The 15,258-nt window shown below is 38.3% G+C and overlaps 1 long non-coding RNA gene across 1 annotated transcript in view; it reads right to left on the minus strand.

Moving 5' to 3' along the window:
- The window catches only part of LOC134633807 (uncharacterized), a 52,629-nt gene extending 47,090 nt beyond the window's left edge, over positions 1–5,539 (minus strand). The window contains exons 1-2 of the long non-coding RNA XR_010094788.1: positions 5,454–5,539; positions 5,293–5,352 (exon numbers count right to left, since the gene is read on the minus strand). This is a non-coding gene — a long non-coding RNA (uncharacterized LOC134633807). The remainder of the gene's footprint in view (positions 1–5,292; positions 5,353–5,453) is intronic.
- Positions 5,540–15,258: the final 9,719 nt, after the last annotated feature.

A 15,258-nucleotide genomic window follows, 5' to 3' on the forward strand; every position in this document is an offset into this window, starting at 1 on the left:
CTGATTGCCAAAAAAATAGATCATGAAGTAAGCTTTGATTTTCCCATGGTTTGGACTTTTAACACACCATGATATGGTTTGTTATAGCAGCCCCCCCCCCCCCCCCACCCCCCTCCCTAAAAAAAAAAAACACTAGAGAATAAAACAAATCAGAAGATAAACTGACTTAACCCAGAAAGACAAGCGCATCTCCATCTATTGCCAATATCATCTGTGCTCTGTTTCCCTTTGGCTCAGCCTCACTTTTTTTTTTTAATTGTTTGATAATTCATCTCCGAGCTCTAATTTACCCCCCATCGTCAGCACTGTATGTTCGACCATTGTGTGAAACATTCAGCTGAATTTCAAATGAGCTTGTAGCATATAAAGTCTTTCTTCCAGGGAAAGCACCTATTTATGGACATGTTTGCTTGTTTTTCATCAACATTAACCCTTTGGGCAAGTAACGTCCGTATGCTGTCTTTTCAAGAGCAGGCCCAGGAACGTCCTTGGGCAGGAAGTCACACTGTTTTCGTTAGTCTGGTTCCTCACTGATTCCTGCGGTGAAAATACAAGATAATTAATTGTGCTTTCAGTATCGGAATATGTGACCTATAGTATGGAACTTGTGTTATAGCTCTGTGAAAAAATTACCATGCCATCAGATGACATTTTAAGGTCATTTTACCCTGTAATCACATTACACCATAGCACTACAATGTGCTGATCGTCTTTATTCATGTTAGAAGAAAGATAGGTTGTAGCCAATCCTCACTGTTTATTGTTTCAAAAGAACAATAAAGCTGATGATAATGAATGAAAATACTGAAAACACTGATTTCATCCTAGTGGTGTAGCATGAGAAACATTAAAGATGTGCCTGTCCAATACCTAAAGGCAGCACTGAACAAGACCACTGAACAAGGTATGAGGTTCTCGTGCTGATATGCTGTGTTTAGTTTGCACCAAACGTGATGCCGTGTATTATGCCAAACATCTTCAGTTTAATCATTGTTCCAGAAGTCTTGTGGTTTGGTCAGATGAAACTCTGTGAACCTAAGCCATGGCATGTTGTTTTTAGAGAGAAGATGTGTATTTCCCTGGAAAGCCTTCCAGACAAGTCATACTTCAGTCTTTTTTAAGTTGTAATGTGAACTTTAGAATTTCACTTTAACATTTAAGATCCTAAACGCAAACCCAAGGAGTCTGAATTGGACTAAATTTGCATACTTAATCATTTTATTAGTGTTTTATTACGGCATTACACTCGGGTTATTGTAATTTTGTATTAGTGTTATTTAATAAGAAGTATAGTTAGCTTAGTGTCACACAGTGAGAACTGGGGGAAAAGGCTAGCTTGGCTCTGTTTAGAGTATAACAACCACATATAAAATGTTAATCAGTGGGCTATAAAGCTACTGGTAGGCTGTTAGAAGGAGCTAGGCACACTATTTCACTCTGTATTCATTGTTTGTGCTTAGCTAAGATAATTAGCTGCTGACTGTATCCTAATAGTATTTAACAGTCCTCTTATTTAACGTGTGACATTAAAGCAAATATCTGTTACAGAATAGTAAAAGTGAAAGTAAAATATTAGGTTCTTGGTGTGGTCAAAGACCAAATATATAAAATAATTAGCTCTATTAAGCATTAGAAAAACACAAACACCCACACAGTGAAGCAGGATTGAGAATACGGGGGCTATCAGAGCTGTGCACATTACATTGACTGGTGGAGGTCTTCACTGTTTAAGTGGAGCTGCCTGCTGAGGTTTTCCTCCTCGGCTGCAGGCCTATAAGAGAGGTAAGTGGCGGTGATGAGACACTGTCCCCTGTGCCTCCTTCAGCTGCCATTCCCTTTAAATTGAAACAGAGTCCTGCAAATAAATGCTACATTCTGAGCAGGGAGATCGCCTCAAAGTTGCATTTCATATAAGCACCCATTGGGGAATTGGTCCCAGCACAGTCTGCTTTATTCGCTTTGCTTTTTGTTATTTATATGATGAAGGAACAGGGCTACATCAGGGTCATTCAGTCTTCATTTATCTTTATATGCTGTGTTCTGAGGCAAACTACTAAAGCCAGGCTGCCTATAGCAGTGAATTGTGCAGCATGACTCCTTTCCTATGGTTCTGAATATTACAGACAATCTGATGCTTTCACCTCTTGTTATCAAAATGCATTAGTTTTACCCCCTGTTCATTAGCTTTAAATCGTATCTCTCTTTAAGATTAATTGAAGCTGGAATAAAAGAAGATGGGTCCCAAGAGTGGCCCACTGTTTGCTATTCATGTTGGCCTGAAAACGGCAACAGTAAATCCTCCAAGTTGTTGTTAAGCTGGCTGTATTACCATATGTGTGCCATTTCCATGGAGTGACAGACCCCCCTGGATCAAATGGGGACTATTGATCCTGCAGCACTCCATTTCAAGTTAATTGTGCTTGAAATGAGGTGCACACACTCGAGCATACCTGCATTGGGAAGGCTTTATTTATTTATATTTGTGAAGGAACACGTGTCAGAAAAACAGCAAATATTCAATTCACGTCTTATTCAATTTTGCTCAAAAAGCCAATTGTGCTGAAGTATGCTCGGAAAGTGGTTGAACCAGATTGAATCAGACTTTGATCCTCAATAAGGCCAGAGTTACATATGACTACAGGCTGCTGTGGAACATGTTTAAGCAATACAATGCAGGGGATTGACCGAAATAATACCAGCAGAGTAATGATTTAACATCATCAGAGGAAAACACCCTCATTAGTTTGTCACTTTCTCCCTTGTCTTTCCTCCCAATGCCTTTCAGCTTTAGAGGCTCTTTTCCTGGCTGGAGACTGAAGTAAACATGGCTGTAATATTTCAGTAAGGGTCAGGTTATATCTGGCCTCCCCCTGACCCCTATTCCCTCCAACACTAACAAAGTGGGCTTTAAGGTAACCAGGCATGAAAAGCCAAGCAAAGAGGCTAGAAATGCTGGAGTTCCTTAGCAGATGTCCTGCTCAGCCATCAGTGTGATCATGTGCCAGATTACGACTTTGAATACACACCGCAGCCGTCAAATCATTTACCCGAGTGCAGCAGCTGAAAGACTGAAAGTGGGAATTTAAACTGAAAAGAAGACGCAGGGGGTTAAATGCTTCAAATATAATCAAATCTGAAACAGATCAGATCTCACCCTAAACATATTCTCATGATGTGTTATATAACCCCAATAAGAAAAAAGCTCCATGTCCTGCTGTGTAAATCACGGCAAATTCAGTAATAAAAGACTGTACTGAAAGGAAAAACATATTGTGAAATGAAATGAACTGGTGGTTAAAGGTGGACTGATCATTTACAGGTTAAGGTAGCTGTGGGTGTAATTCCATATTTTCTACAACACTGGCAGCCACAGCCTCAGTGACTGTCAATGGATGATATCACTGCTGCCTGCACCAGCCCCAGGGGCTCTGCATGGGGAAACAGCACAGCGCCATTTATAGAACAAACCCCTCCCTCGGTTTGTTTATGAGCCTATTCTTTTATAATAGTATATATAAATAAGTGAAACTGTGTAATGGATCGCATTAAACAGGCAGGCATATTGAGGCAGGATTTAATTTGCATGCCAGATTAGCTTGCTATTGGTTGGGGCAGTGCCGTAGGGCAGCCTATTCATTAATAGGATCTAGTCTCTTCAAATCCATTAAGTCAATTGAACCCATACATAATCTGATTTCAGAGGCACCATGTAAATGTTAGTGATACGCCTGTTCCAGGACAGGCCTTTGCACTCCCTTAAGTGAAGTGGTGTGTTGGTATTTGTAGGAGTGAGGGGGTGAAAAGAAGACCAAAATCCACACAAAGTATAACATGTGTTGCTACCATATAATAATGGTACCCTAGCACAAAGCAGCACACAGGTGATAAAACACAAGAACTTTTTTATTCACTTCTGCTACTGTGAATGGGGGACACACTGCTAACAGTACTACAGACCAGCCAGGACCAGCATAAGAAAGAGGCTGCTTATCCCATATAATCAACAGAGATAACATCAACAGTCAGTCCAGAAAAAGGCTCATTGCAAAACTACAGTGCTTAACAAATTTATTAGACCACCAAAAAATGTTTTAAGTTTTAAGCCACAGCTGCCCTGAATAAACAGTATTGGTAATTACCAGAATAGCTTATGTTTCTGTAATGGTTAATCCACCAGTAATCTCTTTAGACAAAATGATATTTAATGCTAAAAATTGCTTTCTGACCAAAAAGTAGAAAAAATAGTAAAATGCATTATTATTTTCTGATCAGGATGCCAAATTAGAGTTATTTACTTCTATCTATCTATATCTATACAGTTCAAATTTTGGTAAAAAATGTGAATTTATTTTATTTTTGCCTAACAAATACCAATATTACTTTAGTTATCAACAGGTTTTTTATTTCTAGAATATTTATGCTTCTTGTTGCAGGTGGTCTAATAAAATTGTTAAGCACTGTAACTTTGTCTGTTATTAGGGCTCATAAGAGATTATGTCAGTAGCACAGTAGGCACACACTAGGTGATTTCAGATCACAGAGTATGTGTTGTCTTACAAACAGCCCGATTCTGTTACAGCAAGAGACATCACATGTAACAAATTTTGTTGGTGCTGTACCAAATTTTTGGATTTCCTGAAGAAAAAAATAAGGCAGCTGAGCAAAAAAAAAATAACTGAAACCACCTAATGCATATGCTCTGGTGTAGAAAGCACAAGGCAAATGCTTTTTGTATCTTGAACTCTGCAACCACAGACCATCAGAGGCAGTGACTCCCAGCCACGTTAACAAACTCACGGGTGATGCAAGGGGGGTCAAGATGACCTAAATCCTTGTTTGTGAGGCTGGCTGGTCAGAACTGAGGAGGGGAACACTGCTGGAGGCACTCAGAAGACAAGGCTCGACATAGTCCAGGTCATGCCTGAGTGACCCGACTAGCCCCAGATTTACACACTGTACACACCCCAGCATCTGGGCCAACAGGGAGCTGCGCATGCACGCGTGCGCGCACACACACGGACCCAACACACTGATACGCATGCACACTGTAGATGTGTAGAGAGGACAGGGACTCACCATTGGGAAATCTATACAGCTTATAATTGGGGGAGGCTACAGAAGGAAGAAAAGAACCATAACAAATCTACACAAGGGTGCATGAGGCTAAATAGACTTGAATGTCTAAAAGTAGACTCAAAAACTGGAGTGATTTCAGGAGAGGGCAAATATATATTTGAAGGCGGGTTATCAAAATGATCTAAATATATCCAATCCATCAAATGTGATACTTACATTGTCTCCAGGACTTTTTTTTTCTTGGCATTGCTTCTCAGCTTGTTATAATTCCATTTTCTTAATTTTCATACAAAGAAAAAAGTAGCAAAAGTAACTAGTTATAGGTATATACTGCAAAATTTTAAATAAAGACTATGAGACAGTTAAATATCCCTCACCTGAAGACTCAAAGACTTCATTTACAGTCCTTAAACTGTACCACAGTGATTTCTGTGTCAGAGGATTTGTCACCGCTGCTGTGAGGTCTTCCTGCTTTTGAAAACACACAATGGGGGAAAAATTAAATCCCTGGAGGAGGATTTAGGCACTTATATAACTCCCCAATTATAAAGTTTTTTTTTTCTTTACGAAGCCTCAGTGCCCTCCCTTCTGTTTATATGACTCACAAATATCTAATACTGAACTGTGTATAATGCCAGTATGCCCACATGACTGCAGAAAAGGCTCTTTCGCTTTCTGCCCGACTGAGTCAGGCATAATGGGAGCCTTGAAAAGCTGCAAGCTTAAACCAGCACAGTCTTGACAAAGCCTTGGTGGCTTGCTGGGAGGCTGTGCATCCTAGGAAGTTGCCAAAAAACTAATTTTCAAGAGCACTCAGCATGGTCTTAAAGCTATCTAATGGAACCACACCCCTACTGGACGTTAAATACTTCACTCCTGCATGGGCAATTTGCTGACAATGATGAAGGAAATCACCATGTCGGCTATTAACATTTAAAAGAAAAAAACATAAGAAGCAATGCAAATAACAGTGTCTATTTTAACACCTCTAACAAATGCTACATGACCAAAAGTATGTGGACATCTTAATATTACACTGAGATCCATCCATTCCTTTTCCTCTGCTTATCCAATTCATGATTGTGGTGGTCTAGAGCCTATCCTAGCTGTCACTCGGTGAGAGACATGGTGCACCCTGGACAGGTCACCAGTGTGGAAGAGGGCTGATATTAAACCCATATGTGATTGGTAAACTTGTTAAACTTGGATTAAGAAGATTTTGGAAACAGGCTGCAGATATTTTTCACTTACTAAGCTACAAAGGTTTCAGCAAGGTCTGGTACTGATGTCTGGCTCTTAGTCAATGTCCCAGTTCAGCCTGAAGATGCTGGATAAGATTGAGGTCAAGGCTTTGTGAGGGTAGTCAGGTACTTCCACATCAGCTGGGCAACTTCTGACTATAATATAGTGTATGATATAAACAAAAAGAAAAGAGATAAAAAAAAAAATAGTGGACTCTCTAGATATAAAATGGGTATAATTTCTGGTTCTAAAATCTAAAACGAATGGAAATTCCAGACCTACAGCCTTTCTAATGACCACCGGGGGGACTCTTTTGACGCTTACCATTCTGAATTTATCATCTCAGTCTCTGGTTTTACACTATCCAACACAACATAGTGTCAGTTTTGTAACTATTGCTCTTTATCTGAGTCAGAAAGAATTACAAAGCAGGTTATGATAAATAAGTGGCTACTATATGAGCCCACACTGTTTCTCAGTTTATCAGTCAGATCCACTCATCGTTTGTCCAGCTTCAAAACACCCAGACTTAAAAGGCCAAAACACTCAGCTTGAAACTCCATGATGGGACTTCACTGGCTACTTAAGGCTCTAATACAACATCCTAATGTGATTTAACCAAAGAGGGTTATCATGTTAGATTGTTTTAGGATACATGAAGTGGTTGTCTTATTACGTCTTGTATCTGAATCGAGTTCTATTTCTTTCTAGATATATACAAAGCTTACTGAGAAACATCCCTATTACCCACAAGCCCACCTCACCCCCACCGAAAAAATGAAGAAAAGAAAAGCCCTGAACAGTGAAAATGAAGGTTCACTTCTGCTGGTCACTCCAAATATGGATGTATGTCGCTACAGTTACAGGCAGAAACAAAGCTAATACAATCAAGTTAGAGTCAGAAATAATCCCAGCCTAAATAAAACCATCAAATAAAACCTTGAAAATTAAAATCATCTTGTCCACAGAAAGAGCTCAGTTGACGAAATTCACACATGATCTAAACTTTTGTTCCACGCAGGCCTGGTCAATGTGATTCATGTGTGAGTATATTGTCAAAGAAGAATATCTGGTATTTTGCTTCCTTTTTTTAAGGACTTACTTTTTGATAAACCACAATAACACTGTCATCGAGCAGTCCAGGCCCCCTCTCAAACTTCAACCTGCTGGCTCAAACCTCCCTTTGCCCTCTTCTTATATTTCAAGCCACCTTGATGTACCTGTTTTCTTGTCTGTGGGTGGTCCGGCTGGTACTAAAACAAATTCCCTTCCCCCCAACGCTGGCAGATCTCAGCATAGAGTACCTGTTTATCCGATTTCAGGAAACGGCTAAAGCTGCCTGCTTGTTGTGCAGTTTATGTCTCTGGTATGAGACGTAGGAACGGATCAAGGGTGGGCACATGGGTGGAGGGGATCATTCAGCAAAAAAGTCCCCTGGCCAGGCCTCTGGACCACCTAACCTGTGGCTTCTATTCCTGACCCTATAATGTGTGTGTGGGAGGGGGGATATTACCGTTTCGCAGACAGTGCTTCCCCATATTCCCTGACCCCACAGAGACATTACAGTGGGCAAATATAAAGCAGGGCTTCATGAAGCCTGAGCTTATCTGGGCTCTAAAAGTATGTGAGACATGCCTGGGAACAAAAGGCCGTCTCTCAGCCTGGGAGCAGGCCAAGGGGATCTCTTTCAGCAGCCACAGATTGCCCTGTGTTTTCTTAATTGACAGACCCAGGCCACATTTGATAGAAATGACATGCAGCTGGCAGGCACTACTGGCCGTCCAGGTAGACCACCTTTCAGCAGGAAAATTGTCCTCAATCTACTTCATAAAGATGTTCGATGGAGGTCTCTCAGGCTGCGTCCTAAACATATTGTGCTGTGGTAGGTTCACCTCACTGTGGCTTACACCTGCGTGGGAAAACTTGGTTACTTCAAAAAGTGGGGTCAAATTCCTGTCTGCATGTACTCCACTAATGGGCTCGGGGGCAAAATATTAAAAAGCATGTAAAAGTCAATTTTTTAATTATAAAGTGACCAACAGTGGCAGCGATTGTCTATTCTTATTCTAAACATCCACATTTTTAAAAATCCTTTTTACTCTATTACATCCATGTTTACTACATACTCATGTTATAGCTACTTTTGCCACATAAATTCAAACTGTCTAATCTATACTTTGCTTTGTTTTAGTTTGTATCGTCCCATCCTACTTTAGCATCCCAAGACATTTTATTCAGCATTATTTGTTTTTGTTATTACTTGCACTTTGTGGATCCTAAACAACATTTTGTTGGATGGTTGTGTAGTAAAGCTACTTCTTACTGCAACTAAATGCTGGATTACAGTGGATGGATGAGAATACTTGAAGCTAAATGTTCCCCTTTTTCCAGTCTAAGGAAAGCATGTCCTCAGCTGGCCAGAAACAGTAGTGCACCCTTTCCCTTTTTTAGACCTGTCAGTCAAGCCTTAAGGATGGAGCTGTTCTTTAGCTTTGTTTTCATATTTAACTTTCAACTTCTACTAAAAGATCCAGCAATTTTTGAGCTATTTTGTTGGGACTTTTGGGGGGAGGAAACGTATTATTCTTCAAAATGAACATAATTAACATCCGGCAAAGACATAAGTCTTGCACTTCTAAGTAAATTAATTTCATAGTACGAAAATGGACTTTTAAGGGATGAAACATTATTCTTAAAAGGTACAGTACTTACTTAATTAACTTAATTATTATTATTACTTAATTATTTACTTGCTTCTTGGTATTATCTTACAGTCGTATTATTTATTACTTGTAAAATATTAGTTGTGTCTCTTTGATTCACTGTTTTTGGCAGCCTATTTGGTCAGGATCAGTCATGAAAAATACATTTTTAAATCTCAGTGATGCTTTCCTGGTGAAATATAGGTTATAAAAAAGATTCATCATTAAACTACAATCTCATAAGTACAGTATATAATACAGTATTTACCTAAACCTAAACAATCCATATTTATGCACTGAAATATTATGAGATAAAGTCAACACGGGTATCGTCCTTTTAATTGTATAAGGATCCCAGAAGTCTAAACCTAGATTTTTCATCCAGTTGTGGAAGGTTTTCTCCATGAAGTTTCATTGTAATTGGTTGTGTTAATTGCTGGTTGTCTGGAATTTAATTAAGTATGGTTATTTTTTATTGTAGACAGGTGAGTGAGTGGTTTTAATTTAATGTCTGACTGATGTCTTCCTTTGTTCTCTGGGCTTTCTTGAAAATTAAATTTACCTTAGCAAGACTGGCAGTTTAAAAGTTCAAAACACGCATTGATATTTTTAGTCTGTGTATGCGTATTATACGTTCACATCAACAGATGGAGTTAAATAGACCTCAACAGTTCTGAAAACTGCCACCACAGTGATATGCCAGTAATGGCTAAATGACAAACCGAAAATGTCACAATGTCTTTGTCGCCGCACATATTGTCAAAGTCTCCTGTGTACATTTAGAAGCTGGGAACCCCAAACTCCTGTACTCCACTGAGAATAAAACTGAGCCATATGGCCTCCATGTCTCAAGCCCCCATGATCCACCCAGGCTGATTTCCCATCCGGTGTAGAAAAAAGGATTTCAGGGTGCCAAACAGTGTTGGTCCCCCGTGGACATTATTGGGCCATGGAAGATAAGAAACTACCCATCCCAGACAGCCAGTTTCCATCAGCAGATAAGAGCTGAACCTCCACTGATGCACTACAGGCCTGGTGTGCTGTGACTTTAATCTTACAGCATTCATCCAGTATTTTTTTTTTAGCAGCTCATTATGAATATTGTTTGCAAATCGATCTATTGATAGTGTTTATATAAATATTTTTCTTATCCTCTTTTACTACTTGAAGCCATATTCTTTCATTTATTAATGACACGCTGTCTTCACTTAAATATTAGACTAGAAAAGTTTAAGTATTTTTTGTTTGAATTCAGTTGCTAAAGAGATTTTTACAGCTACACTTTAATACTTTAAAACTATTAAAATATATATATTGGCGTTTATAATCATATCAACTAGATAATTTTGTGTTAAAGTAATTTATTGCCTTGTCCAAGAGTAATTGTTTTCGTCGATCCTAGATGACAACAATATCTCCTCATTTTAAATTTGATACTTTAAGGACAGAGATATGAAAACCTAATTTCCTTTCTAGCATACATTTCCTTCATTCCTACTCTTGGAATTTTTTTCTTATCTAAGAGGCCCGACAAAGGGAATTTTTAGGCAAGAGATGGGTCACAACTTCCCTCCCCTACTCCTACAGACGCTGGTTGGTTAATGAAGTAACAACAAATTGGGCCGCACACTAATTTGGAGTGGCGTTTCTTGGCCCCTCTTGGCCCATAGAGATGTGTTTCATTTTCTTTTATCAGTGATTCAGTCATGTGGATTTACGCATGGACGCCTCTGTCTCCCCTGATCGCTGTGCTAATGGAAACTTCGTTAATGTCATTAATCTACGGGCCGAGGCATGTACTAAACACATATTTTGCTGTTTGTGCTCCATTTGTCAAATAATGCTAAGAGCCTCCTTTATAGAGAATGAAGCAAGGCAAGAGAAATGAGACAGAGGATGCAAGCACTGTGAGATGCCATGGTGATATTTTGCTCTCTTTTTTTTAAATAGTCCATGTAGCATAAATCTAATTATGCCTTCCAACATGTTGACAATATCAAGCTACAAATTATCATATTCACTCAATTCTGTACAAATTACACACACGCTGGTGGTCTGCACAATTCAAATCTCTAACCTTTGTGAAGTGTATTAAAGTTACCTTTTTAAAGTCAGATCTTTGTCTCCTTCCACAAGAAAAGATGAGCAAGCCTCCAGCATCTTTCAGTGTCCACTAGGCATAACAAGATGTGATCTGTGATTACGCCAGAATGCTGAACTCCGATCTCTGTTGCCTGAAGGACACAAGTTCAACACAGTTGCTTACAATTTAGCAGCCCAGATTAGTCAGAGGGCAAAATGCTCCTGCCAAGATGAATCCTCATCATGCATACTGTATTCTCTATTAGGTAAATCAGTGTGTTTATAGTGCAGCCAAATTGAGCGAAGCTTTAAAAAAAAAAGGCCTCAGTCCAAAGAGAGGGATAGGTGGGATGAATATCACATGTAAAGCCCATGAAGTGGCTTTCTTATTGGTTTGATTTAGCTGATAGTGTACAGGAAAGTAGTGAACTTCATATATATAAAAAAAGAAGAAGAAGAAAAAAGAACAAACATACTGACAATGTCAGGTTCACTGTTTCTGAGCACATGTGGGCTTTGATGAGTGATTATAAAGCTAAATTTGAGCTCAGATGGAAGAGTTATTGGGTTAAGTCAGATGAAATTGATTGGTAGGTTGCACAAATTACCAATCAGAAAGACAAAGCCTGCAACAAAGACCCCTTACAACATTTACAGTATTTAGTTACAGCAGAGGTCACTGATACAACGAATATTTATTCTCATTATCTGTTATATTTAGATTTTATACTTATTTACTATTTATTTACTGTTTCCGTGATAATAGTAGTTCCCATGTTTGATCAGTTTCTCCAAACAAACAAATAAAAAAACTTTACATTTGCATTGTATGAAACAAAACAATTTGAACATTTTTTAGCTGGACTATACCAAATATAATTAATCCAGTGCAAAACTGCTGTCCTTAAAATTTCTTCGCATCCAATCTATTTACTGATAGGCCAACCAATTCAGCACAAAATAACATTAAATGGAAAAAATGTCAGAAAAAACTCTTGAAGAAAGACAGACTGAATAAAAGAAAACAAGCCTTTTGTTTGTTATACGAAAAAATTTACAACTATATATAGTTTGCCAAAATCACTAATTTTACAACACAGCACCACAAAGTGACGCCATTGCTGACTGTATAAATCTTATCCCAAACACTAACAGCCCACATTCTCCAGGCAAGTAGTAAATCGCTGTGAGTCACGCTCGCCGGGATGCTCTATTCATTGAAGAAAATGGCAAAAATGTCTTAATGAAGAGATAAACTATGTGAGTTCTAACTAGCTGACCATGTGCTTCCTGTCCAGTCTGCAGCAAGGAGTGCAGCAATTAGGAAGATGCTAATGGGTCTGACAGGTCTGAGTCCAAGGAAAGCTTCAAATGTCGCTTCAATTAGATGGTGCCCTGAAGACGTCTTGTGTGGCACCGTCATTCACTCCGCTCAAAGGCTGAAAATTCAACAGTGCCCAGCTTGATTCTCCACACTACAGTCTTTTTTTTTTCATTAGTCTCACATCCATGCCACACATATGAACTCTGAAGAGCTGGTGATTTCATCGGGATGTTTCACAAGTACATCAACACCTTCAAACTCTTCCTAAAATGAGCCGTGCAGATTCTAAACATACATGTTTATTCATGCTGAATTTTTAAATCCAACATTATTTCCTGCTTGGTTGATCGACATTTTGATGGCCACGCTCACAAAGGCACTTTAATGTTGTCATTAGTTATGCTTCTCTGGTGGCCAAAAGATGGATCCTTAAGTCCCAGGATCCAATAAGGTTGTATATGAATGGTTGGAGGAGATAAACTACATCAAATAAATGAAAGAAGATGAAGGGAAAAGGCCTGTTAATTAAAAATATGAAAATGAACAAAATCTCTGACACAGTATTGGTCCCATCTGAACAGCTACAGTAATTCTCTCTTCACCTCATATGAACTTCATTTAATTAACAGAGGGCTGAAAAGTATCCTAAACCAATTTCTGATTTCTTGAGCAGGATCTGGTTTTCATTCACGCTGCAGATGAAAATAATATTCTGCATTCAAGTAAATAACTACAAATATTTCTGGATACATTTAAATGAACTTTTATTACTCAGTTGACTGATGCTGTGAGTGGATTTTTTTCACTTGTTCTTCCCAATTCATACGTGATTTAGTTTAAGTATTTAACTCAATGCTTTGGGGATAGAGCACAAATGGGAAACATTAGTATAATGTCAACAGACGCATACATAAAAATACAGTGTAAAACATTGTGAATTCATAGAGTAAAGCAAATGTCTGTTACAGGCTAATGAGGCTCAAATTGCAATAAAAGTGATATTGTTTCTTTTACAAACATTAATTTAAAGAACAATTAATTAATTAACTCATCTTTACAGACATAATCTGTAGTTTTAAAACTTGTTTTACTTTCTAGGATTGCTGATTTGTATACATATTTACTTGTTTTTAATCACTCCTTACAGTGAGCATTTAGAATTTGGGTAATGTTCATGCCGCTAGATGTATGTGTAGAAGGATGGATGTGTGTTGCTACAGTAGTGAATTCTTTTTTTATTTTTTCTGAGTGATACTTCCTTACCAGGAAATCGTTTGCGCCAAGGATATGATTGTCTCCAGATCCTTCAGCAAAAGGAAAACAAAGACTGGATCTTTGTCATTTTAATGCACTGTAAAAACAAGACAATCAATAAAAATTGTGTACTGTGGCTAATTTGTCTGTTTGCAGAAGGAAGCAAATAATAAGAATCTGGATTATTGTAAATGAATGGTTCCTATCATTTCTGTCAGTGTCAGAGAAAACATAAGGATGAAAGTAATTCCTGATTATACTAGTATGAAAGCGGGATTAGTTTGTGTTTCCAGATTTCCCTCACACAGAAAAATCAGAGACAAATATAAGAGAAGATGACAGCTTTAATTGGTCTGTTCCAGTGAAAACATCTTGACATGGCACAGTTGGAACGGCACAGGTGTAAATAATACAATTAATGGTGACTGGATTGCGTTTAGCTGCTTCAGTTTCAGGTTAAAGGGATTTTGTATGGCGGCTTGTGACAAAGTCAAGATCAAATAATAGAAACAGAGAAGTCCTAAAAGTGCATTTAAAATATGCAAAAGCAGGTGTGATTTCAAAATTTGGCTCAATTAGTTAGTCCCTGGCAATATTAGTGATCAATTTGAATATTTAGAATCAGATTTAGGGTGAAAAGATTGCAGTGCTCAATCTGACAGACTCGAATCTATCTCCTGGGCCCATGGTTTTTGTTTTTTTTTTATTATGTGGCTATTAAAACTTTTAATGACTATCTAAACTGACACTGGCCACCCAGACGTGATTTTGTTTTGCAAAACGAAATAAAATGGGAACCATAAATAGAGATTCTGAGAACTGAGCCATCAGTAATACCTGTACATCTATATGTTTTCTGCAATAACATTTAATAATGTCTGCTGTGAGCAAGGCCTCTGTTTAATCCTTATGTTAATCAGCTGCCACAGTAAATATAAATGAAACTCAGGTATTCTAGTAACAGCTAAGTTACTATGTCAGCAGGGACTTTAAAACCAGCCAGAGATTAAAGTTGGATTTAGTCTTTGTATTAATAAGTACAATATATTAGCCAGTGCCAAAGGCTAAAACTGCAGCAGAATGAACCAACTTCACTCCTGTGCCTTGGTATAAAATGATCAGTTGCTATTGATCAATAATTTAGACAAGTGCCAGATTATTGACAGGAAGACAAAATATGTTTGGCTGCCTATGTTTGAAAAATCCCCCTACACACTCAATCACTAGAACTGAAATTGCTCCGTGGTATATAATATCGCAGCAATGTTTCTTTCCCCCCCTGCAGATCAATGCTAATTGAGGTCCTACATGATGAATGTAGTCTGAAATGTTTTTAACCCACTGACTGCTGAGCAGCAACAAACATAAGCAACTGCTGGGCTAAGTTAAGGCTGAAGGTGGGTATTTTGTCCTATTTGCATATATCAGGATACTTCATCTGTTCTGCGGTTGAAGTAGTCTTAACTCAAAATCTTGCTGAAAGAAATTCTCACTCTGTTTGCCTAAATCTGGATGTTTACACCACCATATGCAACATGAATTGAAATTTCAAGATTTACCTTATAACTAATGACACAG

The sequence above is a fragment of the Pelmatolapia mariae genome, linkage group LG8, assembly GCF_036321145.2.
Source record: "Pelmatolapia mariae isolate MD_Pm_ZW linkage group LG8, Pm_UMD_F_2, whole genome shotgun sequence".
Taxonomy (NCBI): Eukaryota; Metazoa; Chordata; class Actinopteri; order Cichliformes; family Cichlidae; genus Pelmatolapia; species Pelmatolapia mariae.